Here is a 15,877-nt window from a genome sequence, read left to right on the forward strand (position 1 = left end):
TCCAGCTGCTTCAAAATGCCCAGACCAACAGCCTTCTACGCTCAGGTGAGATTTTATGGAAAACTATTTCACCAAATCCACACAGATTCTTCTAGTCCCCAAAGGGTCCAGCCACAGTCCCAGGTCAATATATACTTGGATCTTACACAAAACAGCACACCATGCCTATCCTTTAGAATCTAAAATCTATAGCTGTGTCTACACTACAAAGTTCTGTCTACGGAAGAGGCCTTCTGTCGACAAAACTAGGGAATGTCCACACTGCAAATGTGTTCTGTCTAGAACTGGTCAACAGGACACAGCCATTTTCCTGGCAGGGTTCTGTCTTGAAAGCTTGAGGCATAGTGCCTCTGTAGGCAGATTCTGTAGACAGAACGATAATGTAGACACTCTGGCTATGTTTACATGGCACTCCGCCCAGTGCCGCTGCCGGAAGAGGTATGCAAAATGAACTTCTCAGGATTGCAAATGGCATGCTATTTGCATACGCCCACAGCTCATTACCATAGTCCTGCAAGAGTTCAGCATTGGCAGAAGGGGGTGCCAGCACTGCAGAGGCATGTGGACGTGCCTCTGCTAACTAAACCCCTCTCTGTTGCCAGTGTCTAATGCCCCTGGGGGGCCCTCTGTTGACAGTGAGGGCTTCCAGTTCACCTTGCAGCTCTGTTTGCAGAGTTGCTGGTTGACTGTTCTGTCAACAGAGGGCTGGTCAGTCTGGCCACTCTCTGTTGACAGATGGTGTCGACAGGGGGAGCCCCCATTAGGTTCAGACGTGTTCTGTAGACAGAGATTCTATTGGCAAAACTCTATTGACAGTGACTTCTGTAGACAGAACTGTAGTGTAGACCCAGCTTAAAGGTTTGGAAAGAAAACAAGAAAGAAAGATAGTTAAAGTGATATATTACACACATCAATTACAATTATTGATGCAGGTCAGCAATGTTATATGCCAATTTCTGGAAAGTCTCTGAAAACACACCCCATGAGGGGTGCGACCCCCAGGTTACTTTGGCTTAGTTCATGGAGACTGGAGAACTGAAGACTGGAACACTGGAACCTTGGAACCTCAAGCCAAATGGTCACTGCCAAGGCCATCTTATGGTACGTCTACACTGATCCCAACCTTTTGAAAGGGGCATGCAGAAACAGCAGATCAAAAATGCAAAAGAAGTACTGATTTGCATATTAAGTGCCTCATTTGCATAACAGCAGCCACTTGCCATTCCAGAAGTACTGTTTTCAAAGGACAAAATAGCTATGTAGATGGGATTCCTTTAAAAGGAAGCCCCGCTTTCGAAAGCACCCATCTTAATTTTTTTTTTTCAGGAAGAAGGGAGCTTTCGAAAGCAGGGCTTCCTTTCAAAGGAATCCCATCTACATGGCTATTTTGTCCTTTGAAAACAACACTTCAGGAATGGCAAGCGGTTTGCTGTTAAGCAAATAAGTCACTGAATATCCAAATCATTGCCTCATTTGCGTTTTCAATCTGCTGCTTTTACACGCCCCTTGCAAAAGGGATGGGCCAGTGTAGGTGTAGCCCTGTAGTTTTCAAAGCGGAAGGAAGAAGTCCTTTCTTCTTCCCATAGGTCCTTGAGGTCAGAGTCACCTGACTCAGGTGAGTCATTGTGGCAAACTCCCATTGGTGGCTGGTTTTGCTAGCACATCCCACTCTATTTACATAATAGGTGGAATGGATGTCTGGGCATCTAATTTCAAGTCCATTGTTCAGCCCAGGTCACCTGACCAGCTGGATGACAAGTCCCAAATTCCTGAGATGTGTATTTGACATCTGAGCCTTTTGTTTAGTCCATCATCCTGGCTGGGATGATGACTACACCTCCTATTGTGAATCTTAGCACTAAAACATTTCTAATACAGCTACAAAGCCAATATCTATAACTTGATATACAAACATGGCACAGGTATCAGAGGGGTAGCTGTGTAAGTCTGTATCTGCAAAAACAGCAAGAAGTCCTGTGGCAAACATGGCACAGACATACAAGTAAAATAAATAAATTCAGGGCATTACCAGCTTTCATTAGATACCTCACTTGGCCCACTTGGCCATCTAGTGGCCAAATTGTTACTGTCTTTGTCTCTTTATAATGACTATTTGACTAAATTTGATATGATTTTCAGGTTCTGATTTGGCAGTTGATGATATTCACCTTTTTTAAAAACAATTTTGTAATGTACTATGTTGTTTAATTACTAATGTGACTTTTTCCTTTTTGAATTGATGAGGATACTTAGCAATTTTCATCTGTTGCTTGAATGCACAAGAGTACTCTAAGCACAGACATGTGAAATTAGCTGAGAAATGTCAAAGTACCTTGGACTTTAAGTTGATTCAGCATTTAAATTAATGTGAAGAATCTCTGGATTTTTAAGCTGATTTTGTTGACTTGGGATAATGCTTCTTTTTCCCCTGTGCACACAGAGGCTTTTCCATGAATTTAAAACTAGCTGTATAAAAATAGTGCTTAAATTATGCAGCAGGCAGGAGTCACAGTAACTATTTGGTGATTTGTGCCCCACCTGTCAAACAAGACACTTACACCAGGATCTCAGTCAAGCTGCTACCAGCCGCTGTCTTCTCCAGCAATGTGGAGCCACCCCACCCACACCCTCTGGATGGTGTTCTGCCCTTGAACGTGTGCCCTTCCAGCACTCACTGCCTTTTCTCAGCATCCGTATTAAATTATTACACCACAGCTCCACAGTGTGTGCTCTGTGTGCCTAAGCTAGTCTGCTGTTCCATTTGCTGACTTTTGCATGTTATGGAGCTTATGAATAATCTAGTGAGCTGAACTGGTAGACATATGACAACCTCTGTGGTTTCTATTCCTGTGAGTCAGAACCTGGCAGGTAATCAATGAAATGTATATTGCATGCTTACTCAGCTCCCTGGGCTTCCCCCCTGTGAGTTTGCAATACCCCATGTGGGGCTATTTTATCAGTGACTCTACTGCTGCTTAATAGTGCCCTACTCAGAGACCACCTCTTGTGTGACACGCAATGTCTTGTTGACATGGGAGATTAATTACTGTGGTCTCTATGCTATAGTTTCTCCAGGGCTCTTTTTTTTTCCTCAGGTCACTGGATTTCCATCAGTTCTGAGCAAATTAACTTTCTTCCCTGCTTCTCATCTATTGAAGGAAATGAAAGTGCACGTCCAGGAGGGGGATGTGCTTGTGGAATGGTGGGATGAGCCTAAACCCCTGAATCTCAGCAAGCGGCTAGGAAGCTGTAGTACAGCTGTGAATGTAAGGACCTGGCCAGCATTTGAGGTGGTGAAGAGCTCAGTCGCTCCAGGAAGCCCAGTGGGAAAGGAGAAATATACATTACAGCAAACAGAGATACCCAAGGGTTGTAAGAAGGGGCTTAAGCAACATGGATTGAAAAAGTAGCATTCTCAAGCTATTTGGCCATTCCCTCAAGGAAAATAGGGTACCTCCGGGGTACCCCTTGCTACAACTCCCATTATGTTCTTATCCTTATTTAGGCTACCCTAGTATCCACAGGCACTTACTGTAGCAGGGCCACACCGTGCTAGGTGCTGTACCAACACATAGCAAGGCACAGTCCCTGCTGCAATGACCTGATAATCTAAATAGTGAAGGAAGGAAACCGGAAATTGAGACCCATAGGATTGAAGTAGCGTCCTCAGTGCCATACAGGAAATCTATGACAGAGCTGGGAATGGCAGCTGTCTTGACTTCCAATTCAGTGCATAAAGCGCAAGATCTTCCTAGCCTCTGTCGAGTACAGATTTGTCCCTTATCTCTAGTTGGTGGCAGGAACTACATTTCTAGGAGCCACACAACACAAGCAGCTTCTAGAGCAAGCTCACACCTTCTTGAGCAAGCCCACACCTATCTAGTTGTGGTTGGTCATGCTTTGAGCAGGGCGTTGGTCTAGATGACGTCCTGAGGCCTCTTCCAATCCTAATCATCTATGGTTCTTAGAATTCCTCAGTGGATAAGTTATACCAAGTTACACACCTCTAGGACAGCAGCAGAATGGGTGAAACGAGATCAAAGGGGCTAAGGTAGTGCAAGATCTAATTCCGCGGTGTCCAATGCATCCACTACTCACCATATGTGACAAACAAGACACTGCATTGTGGCGAATATGGTTCTTGAGCCACATGTGGCTCTTGGAGCCTTTAAATGTGGCTCCTCCTGACAGCTGCACATGCGGAGTACAGTCTGCCTGCTCCACACACGCACCCCACTGCTTGGTGGGAGAAGCATGTGGTGGCAGCGGCAGCAACCCCAGCGGAGGCTCTGGTGGCAGCTCTGGTGAGTCGCCGGCATTAAATTAGAAGGGGGGAGAGGAGGTTGGGGGAGCCTGGCTCTGGGGGAGGGGGAAGGCATTTATTTGCAGGGGGTGGAAATGTGGCGAATAGGGAAAGACAACAACCACAAGTGTGGTGATCTTTGCATGCCTATTGAATGCTGCTGATCTAACTTATACATCACCTTATACATCACTTTGGCTGACAGACATAAATTTAAAGTGGACTGAGAGTTGAAGGCACTCAGCCCTGTTCAGGAATAGCTCCAATATTGTTCGCTGTGGCCAACAATTCAAAAGAAAGCATGAATCCTACACAGAGTACCTAAGGACAGTTTTGTATGAAGTGTGTGTGGGAGCGAGGGGATTCTTTGCTGTCCTCAGCTAGTGAAAAGTTTGTGCTGTGACACATGAGGTCTGCCCACTCTTGTTTGCATTCTAGGGTAGGATAACGATAGATGCTATTGTTGTATATACATACCAGCCTTCTCCACAGTCTAAGAAAAAGCAAAGAAAAATAAAAGGCAAAAACAATAAACTAAACAAAAAGAAGGTTCTTTTAGCCAGCAGAACTCCTCATCACATGATATTACATAATGTAGAGCCGTGTTTCTTTAACCATGTTCTGCAGAACACAGCTTTTCTGTGAACAAGTGGAAGGTGCATTGTGAGTGTTTGGAAAAATACACTGATGGGACATATTTTCTATTATTAAAATCAGATGCAATGTTACTTCTTCATTGCTAGCATACCCAATTAAATTACTTCATTTTGGTTTTGCTGTATATATTGCTGGTTGTTTTGTTTTGTTTTGTTCTTGATCTGCTGACAGGTTTTTTGAAGAAAATTTTCATAGGTGTCCCACATCAAAAATATTATTGCTCGGTGTTCTGTGGTCCCAAAAAGTTTAAGAAACACTGTTGTAGAGGACAGCCCAGCTGGTTTTCTCTGTATCATTCCTTCATTTATGTTCCTCTGCCATATCGCCTTGTGCTGTTCTCTTTTCCAAACCAAACAGCTATAGAAAAAAATACACCTCCCCGTAAAAGCTAATTATGAACCAGCTTGGGCTAACCGTTACTTGTTGCCATTCCCAGCTTTTAACATAGTAATAACCTTGTGACAGCCTCAAAGTGCCAATGCCGTGGCCTAAGGACCCCTGAGAATGACTCAGGAAAGTGCCTCTTCTCCAATACACAATATTTGGAAGCTTACACATCCCGTTACTGAATGACAGTGGGGCAGGGCTGAATGAATAAGCCTATCAGCGTTGGAAGCTGCTAGCGCCAACAACAACTCAAGACTCCCCCATACTCCACTCGTCTGTCATAGCTTCAGGAACTCTTGATTGACTCAGCCTGATGGAACAGCAACTTCCGTATTCCCTAAAAATAAACCCCTTGTCTCATCCCCTCAACTTAGCCCAGTGCACTCTGATAAAATCAGCTGTCGGAGACCAGTCAGGGCAGAGAACAGGCTCAAGAGAGGCCGACTGAAGCAGGGCTTCTACATAGGATACACTAAGGGCTGCTTTGCCTTACATTTGAAAAACCAATCGAATTCTGCTGGATCTTTTTACCCAGACGACACGACTAGCTGGACTGGCAGGAACTCTTGGTAAGTAATCACTTGCTTGGTCAGATTCTAGTGAAGATTTGCACGTTCCATTGTAAAGTGGGGATGTCCTGAAGTCACAGCTTGAAACTCCAAATGAGTTTGCTGCCACTGGAAAGCAATGACCCTGGAATCTAGCAAATCCAGGTCTCTGTGGCGTCTTTTGCTACAGAGGGTATTGTCTCTGCACCATGGGTTGTGTTTTCTGTCTAGTACCACAGAACGTTGACTCAAGCAGTATGGGAGGCTTGAAATGGAGAGAGGGCTTTTAACATGGGGACAAAACCATTCCTCCTTTCCCCATAACAAAGCAGCCAAAGGTTGTCACAATTTCTAGCATCTGTGCAGCATTCGCTGGGCAAGTTTCTCAGTTTCAGTTACTTGCATGGAGCTACATCAGTTTATACGAAGGGGCTGGTTCATTGTAGCAGACAGATCGGGTGCGGAATCCATGCTAAGTCCATACATTCTATGGATCAGCTAATCAGATAGATCGAAGGATATTGTAAAGGAAACTGCATGTGATTTGCTAATTTGCATCTATGTGGCATTTACACCCTTCAGGAGTCAATGGCAGCATAGATTTTCCCCAGGCTAGAATCTGATTCCCCCTCCCACACTTCCAACAATGAAGAAAACATTTGTATATCCATATTCCTGGGTTATTCATGGGGCCCACACTCAAGAGGTGCACAGCACTTGTCTGAAGCGATTAGCAACTCAGTACCAGGCTTATAGTTTATAACTTTTGGAAATACTTCTGTTCACTGTTTGTTCAATAAGCACCAGAACTGCAGCTCTAAGGTGCCCATGTTGTCTAATGGGGGGAGCAGGGCAGAGAGACATGAATACAAGGTTCTATTCCTGATTCTGCCACTGGCTACTATGATGGGCAAATCCCTTTGTTCCTGGTGCTCAGATGGGGCGAAATAGCATATCTACTAACTTCAGTGGATTTACATCGACTGAGGGCCTGGCCCTGTGTGTCCCTAAAAGAAGTGTACTACAATTTAGCCTGCTGTCAAGCAGTCTAAAATCCTCAGCAGGAAGGTGTTATTGACATGCACAGTATGTTCTTCATTCATGTGTTCTCTTGTTATTACTTCCTCCTGGGATGTACCCATGGCAACCTGTCAGCTCCTGCAAAGACAGCTAGGCTGTTCTTTCCCTGATCAATCACTGGCTAAACACCGCTTGAACAGCTTCTTTTGGTAGAAAAGAGAGAGAGACAGAAACAGAGAGACTCCATCTGCTATTACAACTGCCTACAGTAAGGAAACAGAATGGGAATAAGCTCTCCCGGCCCAGCACAAAGGGGTTCAGCCTGCTAGTCTTAATTAAGGGAAAGGAAAGGAAACCCTAGGCTGAGGGTGGGAGATGTTACGATGCACATTCAGGTCCTTGTATGCCCTGAACTATTCATTATTTCTAAGGAAAGGAAACAAATGAAGCCAAGATGACTCCTGAAAACCTGAGAGCTCATCTGCTCACAAAAGCTGTACCCCCTGTAACCTGTAACCATCCCAGGGTAACTAAAGCAGAACTGTCCCTAATGTGGGCGCAGGTAAAGCAGTCTAACAGTGAGTTATATTGGTACAGCTTACCTCTGTATGGGACAGGGAATTGCTTTTACTCGGCACCTTTATTCCAGTATAAAATGAGCATTCTCAGGGTTGTAACACATATACCGCTGACCACCATAGCTATGCCAGTACTAAATCTGTGCACAGACCAAGACTTAGAGGCAAGTCTGGAAAATAGCAAAAGATTATTATATTTAAGCGCTCAACCATAACCATAGGAGAGGTCTGGCTAACGTTAATTTCACCCACGTTGAGTTTGTCCTTTAGCTCATCCTCCCAAATATGCCATCGAAGAAATCCCCACCAAGAATTCCATAGGGTTAGGTACTGACCACTAGCTCATTCACTGGTGACTCCCTCAGTATTACTAAGCACTCCCCTCCCGCTTCCTCACCTTTAGAGATTCTATGGTCTGGCGCAGCTCAGACCTGCTTTATGCCGTCACTGAAAGGGTTTCTCAGAAGAACTTTTTCTCCTTTCCAGGCAGGAGCTCTCAGAATTTCATTGAGAGCAGCTGGCTTTTGAAAAAGGAGCTGCATTCTGGACGCCGCACACATTTGTGCGGGTAGCAATAGAACTATGCAATGTGTAACTCCCCCACAAGCAGGCTTAAACCTGGGACCTCTGGAGTTTAGTGCAAGAGCCACTACAGTTTGTTCTAAAAGCCAGATGGCACTCGTCTAGGGCTGTAGAGGAAACTAATTCTTTCTCTCTGTGTATATGATCTAGGTGCCATCACATGGGACAGTAAACCACACCTAGATATGTGGGATATATGGGCACTTTCAGATTTTTGTACAAGAGCCTCTAGCAACAGCTACAGTGAGGAATTGACTAATTCACAAGTCAGGCTCCCTGGGGTAGAGGCCATGTGCAGCTCCTAGTGCAATGATGCCCAAATAATCAGTTGTCTTGTGGTTCTACTGAAACATATACAACAATCAGCTTTGTTTTGTGGATTTGAAAAGATGCCTCAAACTATTAGTTATCAGAACTGGAAGCAGACGTCTCTGGAACTGTGAAGAAATTTGAGGCCCAACTCAAAAGATGTGCCTTTCACTATCATATTCTGTGACACAGATGTGAAAAAGTAGGATTTCTCTCTTCTGCTCTTTTATAGGCAGTCTTCTTTCACTTTCCTCCTCCCGCTTCCCTCTCCCCTCCTGCTGCCCGGATCCTAGCTAGCAGTTTGCTTCTGTTGGGAAGAGGAGGAACTGGAAGACAAGAACTTTGCTTGCTTTTTTGCAGCTATTGTTGGGATTTTTTTTTTTCAGGCAGGATTAGGTTTTCCAGAGCAGACATAAGATCCTTTGTTCACCATTAATTAAAGAGCAGTCAGTAGTTTAATGGGTCCATATGATACTTCACCATCACTAAATTAGTAAAAGATATGGAAAAGGTTTGAAACAACTACTTTTAACTTAGCTAGTGACATACATACATTCACAGGGTAAAAATATCCACTCAACTCACTGATAAGTTCAAGAGCATTGCAAACAATGCTTACAGTTATTTTTATTTGCCTTTTGTGCTGAGATTCCTTCGACATCCCAGAAACATACAATACATGCAGCAAATGGAAACATGTACCATGCTCAGGCCAGTCCTAACATTCTCATGATGATTAGAATGGACCCGCCTTAAAAGGCATGGCATTCCTAGGACTAAGGCAATCCTTCTCCCCATTAAGATATGACCCCAATGGCCGGCTCAGTCCTACTGTTCCTAGTGATTGATGTTGGCAGAAGTAAAGCTATTGCTATGAACTGACCAGCCGTAGGTGGAAAATCCTTTAGGAATCAACTCTCTGCTCAGCTTGTGTTCACAGCAATGTGTCTGAAAGTACCAGGCCAGGAGAGTAAAGAATAAGCGATCAAAATAGTCACAGATAAATAAAAATTAGTTTTACATAGGAAGAATGATCCTGTGGTTGATGCACTGGATTGGGGCTCAGGTGAGCTGGGAGTGGGGCACAATTGCTAGTTCTGCTACAGACTTTCCATGTGACCTTGGGAAAATCACTTAATCTCACTGTTGCCCTTTCATAAACTGGAAATAATAATCCTGTGTCTATTTTACTATTGAAATTGTGAGCTCTTTGGGGTGGGAACTAATTCTCCCTGTGTGTACATACAGCTCCTACCACAATGGGGGTCCTGATCTTGGTTTCAGAGTCTAAGAAATAATAATAGTAATAAGAATAATAATACAGTTGGAAGTAAGATATTAAAGAGAAGAGTATAGTAGAAATGTAGACCACAAGAGGCAATTTTAAATACTATGAAGATGATACATTTGTGATCACACTTTAGATTAAAGTTCAATTTATAAAGAGTCCATAAAGAGTTAAGAAATTATTAATAAATGTTACAAGAGTAGCTCATGTGATGGGTAGATTTAAACACATCAGAAGTATTATGGACATGGTTATGAGCAGGCTTTTGACATTATAGACTCCATAATAAGTTCTTTAGCGTTAATTAAAACACCTGATCATCATTTATTTCAACTTTTCATAAGTGGAAACTGACTCCAAACTGTGACTTCCATTGGTAAAACACTTCTGAGGCTGCAGCCATAGCTTCATCCGTCAGCTCAATCAAAATGCAATCAGAACGCCTGGAAGACCTGCAGGGGTGAGATTTAAAGTCCTCCCTAAGGCTGGATCTTTCTAACTATTTGCATCCTTGCCAGCCACCCTTCTTCTCTCGGCAACACCACTAGCAGCTGTTACTTAGAGAAGTGTCTTTGCATTTTTGAACCAGAAATAGCATCTCTGCATTCCATCGAGCCTGAATTTTTACAAAGACCAAAAATAACATCGCAGTCCTTCAAAGTGACTCTTGTGTCAGCACAGGGCTGTGTTTTGTGGAGTCACTTCTGGACCTCTTTAAGTTGCATGAGAGTATTGAATGGGGGTATGCCACCTGCAGAGAACTGTCAGATTCCAGTTATATGGCCAGGATTTTTAAGGAGTGATGAATGATTTGGTTGCTACAGTTCTAACATGACCACTTGAGCCTCCTTAAAAGAGGGACTGCCTGTCAGTGTCTGGGGACTCAGTACTTTACGAAAGATCCATTTAAGGTACCTCAAACTGAGCACCCAAGTTAGTCACTTTTGAAAATCTTGGTCATTTATGATATATTGAAATCCTGGCTTGTTTTGCTCAGCTCACATTAGATTGTTAAAACCTAAGAAATTTCCTTTTCACTAGAGCTGGTTGGTTTGCATTTTTCTCTGCGCTTTTGATTGGAGTCAGTTCCACTTTCCAGCTGACATGTACTTAAGCACACCGATGAATTGCGTCTTACCCACAAAAGCTCATTATCCAAGTGCATTAGTCTTTACAGTGCTACAGGAGAGCTTGTTCTGCCCCTCTGACACTATTTACTGTTGCAGTATAGTTCTAAAGGCATTAGCACAGGGTTTCTATGGAACATGTAAGTTGAAGCCACTGCAAGTGGATGTTTAAATCCAAGCTGTAACTAAAAGCTGATTTATATGGTATGTCTGTAAAAATTGTATTATTATAATGTATTTGTAGTTGTGACAGAGCCAAGAGGCCCAACACTGGGATCAGAAGTTAGCTGCTGCACAGGCATTATAAACTATGCTCCTTACTCCAAAGAGTCTGAAAACGGTACTAGCAGCTCACTTACTTTTATTGTGGGTCTTGCGATAAATAGTGTTTTTCTTAAAGCCCCAGTCGCTGGAGTCATGTGAACATGTAAAACTCTTAGTGTTCTTTTTTTTTTTTTTTAAATGGTACATTTCTGGCTGTGGAGAAAAGGCTAGAAATGGGACTCAGGTGAACTCTGCAGGGTCAAAAACCAGAACAAGATAAAACTGCCAAGATGCTTCCCTCCCACACTTCAAAAAAAAATCTTTATTTTTTAAGCCAATTTCTGGTTTTTTTGGTGGACCAGACTCATGATTTTTGACTATTCGTGGTTGGCAAACATGCATTCTCCCCTGAGGCTGACCCATCCCTAGAAAGAGCCCAGCTTGAGTTTCAGATCCCAGCTGGATTTTGTGAAACTGGCAGCAAGGGAGAAGGCAGTTAGTTTGCAAATGAGTAAAATCCAGATCCAAAAGTCAAGGAGCAAAAGAGCGAATAAATAAGAATCCTCTGGACATCAGTGTTCTGAACTCTTTCCTGCCAAAAGCTTTGCTTTAAACAACTGGTTCCTGCTTTGCCCAAACACTGCCCTGTATTCTCGCCTTGGCAAAACCAGCACATGGCCTTTGAATGATTTTTCTGTGCCCCAAATACTCCACCGTAGGCTGCAGCCAAGTGAGGAATAGCTGAAATGCACTTTTATCCACCGCTGAGCTGCCTGAATAAAATCTGCCGTTGTCTCCCTGGCCATCTGCAGGGAGGTGCCCTTTCACACCAACCTAAGGTCTAGAGTAGTGGTTCTCAACCAGGGGTACTTGTATCCCTGGGGGATGCAGGGGTCCTCTAGGGGGTACATCAACACCTCTAAGTCACTGTTTCTCAACCTGAGGCTGGAGGATGAATGGGTGGGGGAGGGTCACACTTGAAGGGATGGCACGAGAGCATAGTAAGTAGGGCAACTACCTGGGGCTCCATGTTGTAGGGGACCCAGCAAAGCTAAGTTACATGCTTCAGCCCCTGCCTGTGGGCCTCAGGCTTCAGCCAAGGTTCACCAGTAACATGTAAATGCAATACTTGTATTCCAGTTGATTAACATTATCATCTTAGAGAGAAAATCTGCATCTTTTTCCGGTAAAAATGTGCTGGGACACTTTTGTATTTTCATGTCTGGTTCTGTGAGCAAGTCATTTTTAAGTGAGCTGAAGCTGGGAGGATGCCAGACCAATCAGATTCCTGGAAGGAGTAGAGTAGTCTGAAAGGACAGAAAATCCGTGCTCTGCACTGAAATAGAAGTACATTATTTATAGGCCCAAGGAGTAAGGGAGCAGCTTTTCAGTAGTAGTAGCACTTTTGTATGTGTAGGTCTGATTTGTAAGTAGTTTTTAAGAAAGCTGAAAATTGGGAGAAGACATATCAGACATCTGAAAGGGGTATAATAGTCTGGAAAGGTTGGGAACCCCTGGTCTAGAGCATTTTCCATTAGCTCCAGGTGGTGCAACGCCAGGGTCACTTCCCCTTTTGGTGCAACTGCTGGAACTCTGCATCCCTGAGAGGGAGAGATTCAGACAGCTGGAGCAGTCTGAGCTTCCTCCGCCCTGCCCCCATCTGCTTTCCACATCGTTTGCGTCCGTCGCAGTGACAAAAGGGCTGTCAGGCACTGCCGCTGGATCATTCCATGAGGAATGTGGACCCTGTGGGGGGCTGAACAAGCCCCCTCAGCCGGTGCTAAAACTGATGGGCTGGAGGAACTGACAGGAGCACAATGGGCCGTCGGCGCACAGAATGGAGGAAGAGATTTGAACATGTTATCATCGATTTAACAGGGCCAATGAGCACCTAGTCTCCCAGATTAAGCTGCCATGCTGGCTTCTTCTCCAGCTATTATTAGTGCTTATCCGTCGATGAGAATTCCACCAGAGCAGCCACATGAGTGGCGCCCTTATTTAGCAGGCCTTTTGTCAAGAGGCCTGGCAATCTCCCAGCGGAGGGAGGGGGAGCGATTCAGCACAACTGACTTTAAATGCTAGTGACCAAGCCATGAAAATCAGGGCGAGGGCAAATTGTGATTGTGATGCACGAGCACTGAGGGCTGGTATCACCAATCTGCACTGATTCCAGCTTATGGTGAGTTTCCCAGGATTCGCTAATGCACAGGGGACCTGGGTGACCAGGCGAGGTTCCTAGAGATGGAGGTGCAGGGAGTGGCCCAGGAATACGGCAGGACACCTCTCCAGCCTGCCACACAAACCCACCACTCTGGAGCCTACAGCAGCTGCTGAACTCAGCACAGGCCCCCATGAGGTCAAAGCAGCGGGGAGACTCAGAGCCCTTCCCATGCCACAAAGAGCAGCTGGGATTCAAGAGATTCCTGGTTAGAAAACCAGCTGGCTTAGACTGTGTCAAAGACCATACAGCCATGGGGGGTCACACTCAGTCACTATGGGGCATTTAAGTTACCCCATCACTCAAGCGGACAGATGTCAGGACACGCTGCAGAGAACAAACCTGGGTCGGCAGGTAGAGGAAAGATGGCTCTTTGCCAGCTCTGGCTTGCACAAGCCTGGGAAATGGCAGGGTGCGCGTCCCAGTCACTGAACATTCACTTTAGGGAGGCACAGCGCACAGCCGCTCGTGACTCCGGATACTCCCATGGCTGGCAAAAGCAGGGCTCAGGAAAGCCCACTGGAAAGAGTAGCTGCCTATATCCCCATGGCTGGGGGAACACCAGACAAGGTCTCTAGTGGTGTTCCCTCAAATTTTTCCATCCATGGGCCGAATAAATTTTGTTACGCGCACCAAGGCATGTGTGGATGTGCACCATTGATAGAAACACAGGCTGCTGGCTGTGGGCACTTGTGAGTGCTCTGCTAATCAGCTGGGCAGTCCCTGAATCTCTCTGGGTGGGCATCCTAGCGCTCAGCCTAAAGCAAACATTGGTCTGTAATAGTTATAATCCACCACACGTTCTTCTGAGCAAAAGAAAGCTAGGATTTGGTTTCACACCTCACGTCACTGGATGGTTCTTCTTTGCTTTGTGACCACAAATTGCAAATGCCTTAGCTGTGGCAGGCACCCCCATGTTAGCCCACACAGCACTGGGCAGGTTCCATTACCCCCATCCCATTGGACAGGCAGGCTAGTACAGAAGCACCACCATCCAAGTGGGTTTCATATTGTGGCACAAAGGGCTTTCGCTTAGCAACCGTGTTTGTTCAGTGCAGATGATTTCAGGAGCAAAGCTGATGACACGCTGTTTAGCAACCATCCCAGCTAGATGAGGCGCTGAGCTTGCAGCTTCCTTTTTTAATAGGTGAGTCAGTCATTCGGTAGTTCACTGGGCATGATGGTGCTAGCCGGTCTATGAAACACCCTAGCAAGAAAGATGATGGACACTAACAGGTGGGTGGCATTGTTTCCCTGCGACACATAATGGTTTAAGTAGAATGAGACGCCAATCGGGGTTGCTGACTTTTTTAAAGATAGGAGAGAGATTTCTTAGAGGCAAAAGAATTTTGTTTTCCTTTACTGAGATTCTGGCTGTTGGATCTAACGTTGTAATTGGAGAAAAGAAAGAAAGAAAAAGATTTTGTATTGAGTGCTGCACCTTTATTAACTTTTTTCTGTGTAACTCTGAGGCTTTTTCCTCCTGTAATGTTACCTTCAAGAGAGGACAGTGTGCTCTTGTGGTTTTAGCTCCTGTGTCAAATGGTTAAATGCTTCTTCATGCTTATGATTTAGGACTGCCACCCGCACCAAGCCTAATCATTGATCAATTAATGAGAAAGAAAATAATAAATAATAATAATATTAATAATAATAATAATGATAATAATAATTTCCCAAGCAGGGAAAAGTACAGGTTTTGCCAGTTCTGTGTTATGCCGCTTTCCAGGGTCTTTTAGAGCATGGGCACCCTCCTAAAACCGGCTTTAAACTCAAGCTTGACAGAAATAACACAAGGGGTCAAACTCCACCCCTGGCAAAATGACGAGAAGCCCTGTGGCAGATGAAGTGGGCCTTTACCTACGAAAGCATCTGTCAGCCTTTACAGTGCCCCAGGACCCCTCGTTGTGTTTGCAGGTCCAACTGAGCATGGCTGCCTCTCTACCCCGGCGTGATTTAACTGATTTCAGTGGATGAATCTGGGCCTCTCTTCTGAACTTTGTGGGGCAGAGTGGAGGTGGCTGTAAATCAGGATTGCTCTGTGGCCATGGAGGTGGCTACACTAATTTGCCCACTGGCGATTTGGGCTATATGCCTGTGTGTAGCGGTAAGGATGAATTGTGTGACCATAAAAGTGGCAGACTAATGGCCACTCGCTGAAGCTGGGTGTAGCGCAGACCTGCACTGTGTGATGGAACCACTGACACACTTTGCTGAGACACCCCACTCCTGCCACACATCCTCCTATTCCACTTCGGGCCACAGCAGGCTTCTAACCGCTGCACCTCAGCTCAGGCTTGCAGCGCTGTTGCTATGGGTGTTCCACACCTCTGTTGAACTGAGACTGCTGGCTGGCCCAAGGGTTCCTCTACCAGGAGACCTAGCTGACTACTTAGAGGTGCTTGGCTGAGCTACTGAACCTGTAGCCCCTCCCCAGATTCGATTTACAAATACTCTCCCAAATTACAGTCCCATGGGAGCCAATGGGCATTGCAATGTGGTCTTCAGTGGGAACCGAAGCAGTGCCTTGGGGTGGACCCTACACTCTTGACTCAGGGGAAATTCCCAGTGAAAGCATCGGCGACAGCTTCTCCTC

The 15,877-nt window shown here is 45.0% G+C and overlaps 1 protein-coding gene across 3 annotated transcripts in view; it reads left to right on the plus strand.

The window, feature by feature from the left end:
- XIRP1 (xin actin binding repeat containing 1) overlaps positions 1–15,877 on the plus strand; it is a 53,152-nt gene that overhangs the window by 14,911 nt on the left and 22,364 nt on the right. The window contains exon 1 of one of the 3 annotated variants that reach the window (XM_074985145.1): positions 5,745–5,916. The exons of 1 other annotated variant lie outside the window; for it this stretch is intronic. The gene's annotated coding sequence lies outside the window, so the exon portion shown is untranslated. Of the gene's footprint in view, positions 1–5,744; positions 5,917–15,877 lie in introns of those variants that run through there. One more of the 3 variants, XM_074985144.1, reaches the window with a different exon arrangement.

The sequence above is a fragment of the Carettochelys insculpta genome, chromosome 2 (genome assembly GCF_033958435.1).
Source record: "Carettochelys insculpta isolate YL-2023 chromosome 2, ASM3395843v1, whole genome shotgun sequence".
Classification (NCBI taxonomy): domain Eukaryota; kingdom Metazoa; phylum Chordata; order Testudines; family Carettochelyidae; genus Carettochelys; species Carettochelys insculpta.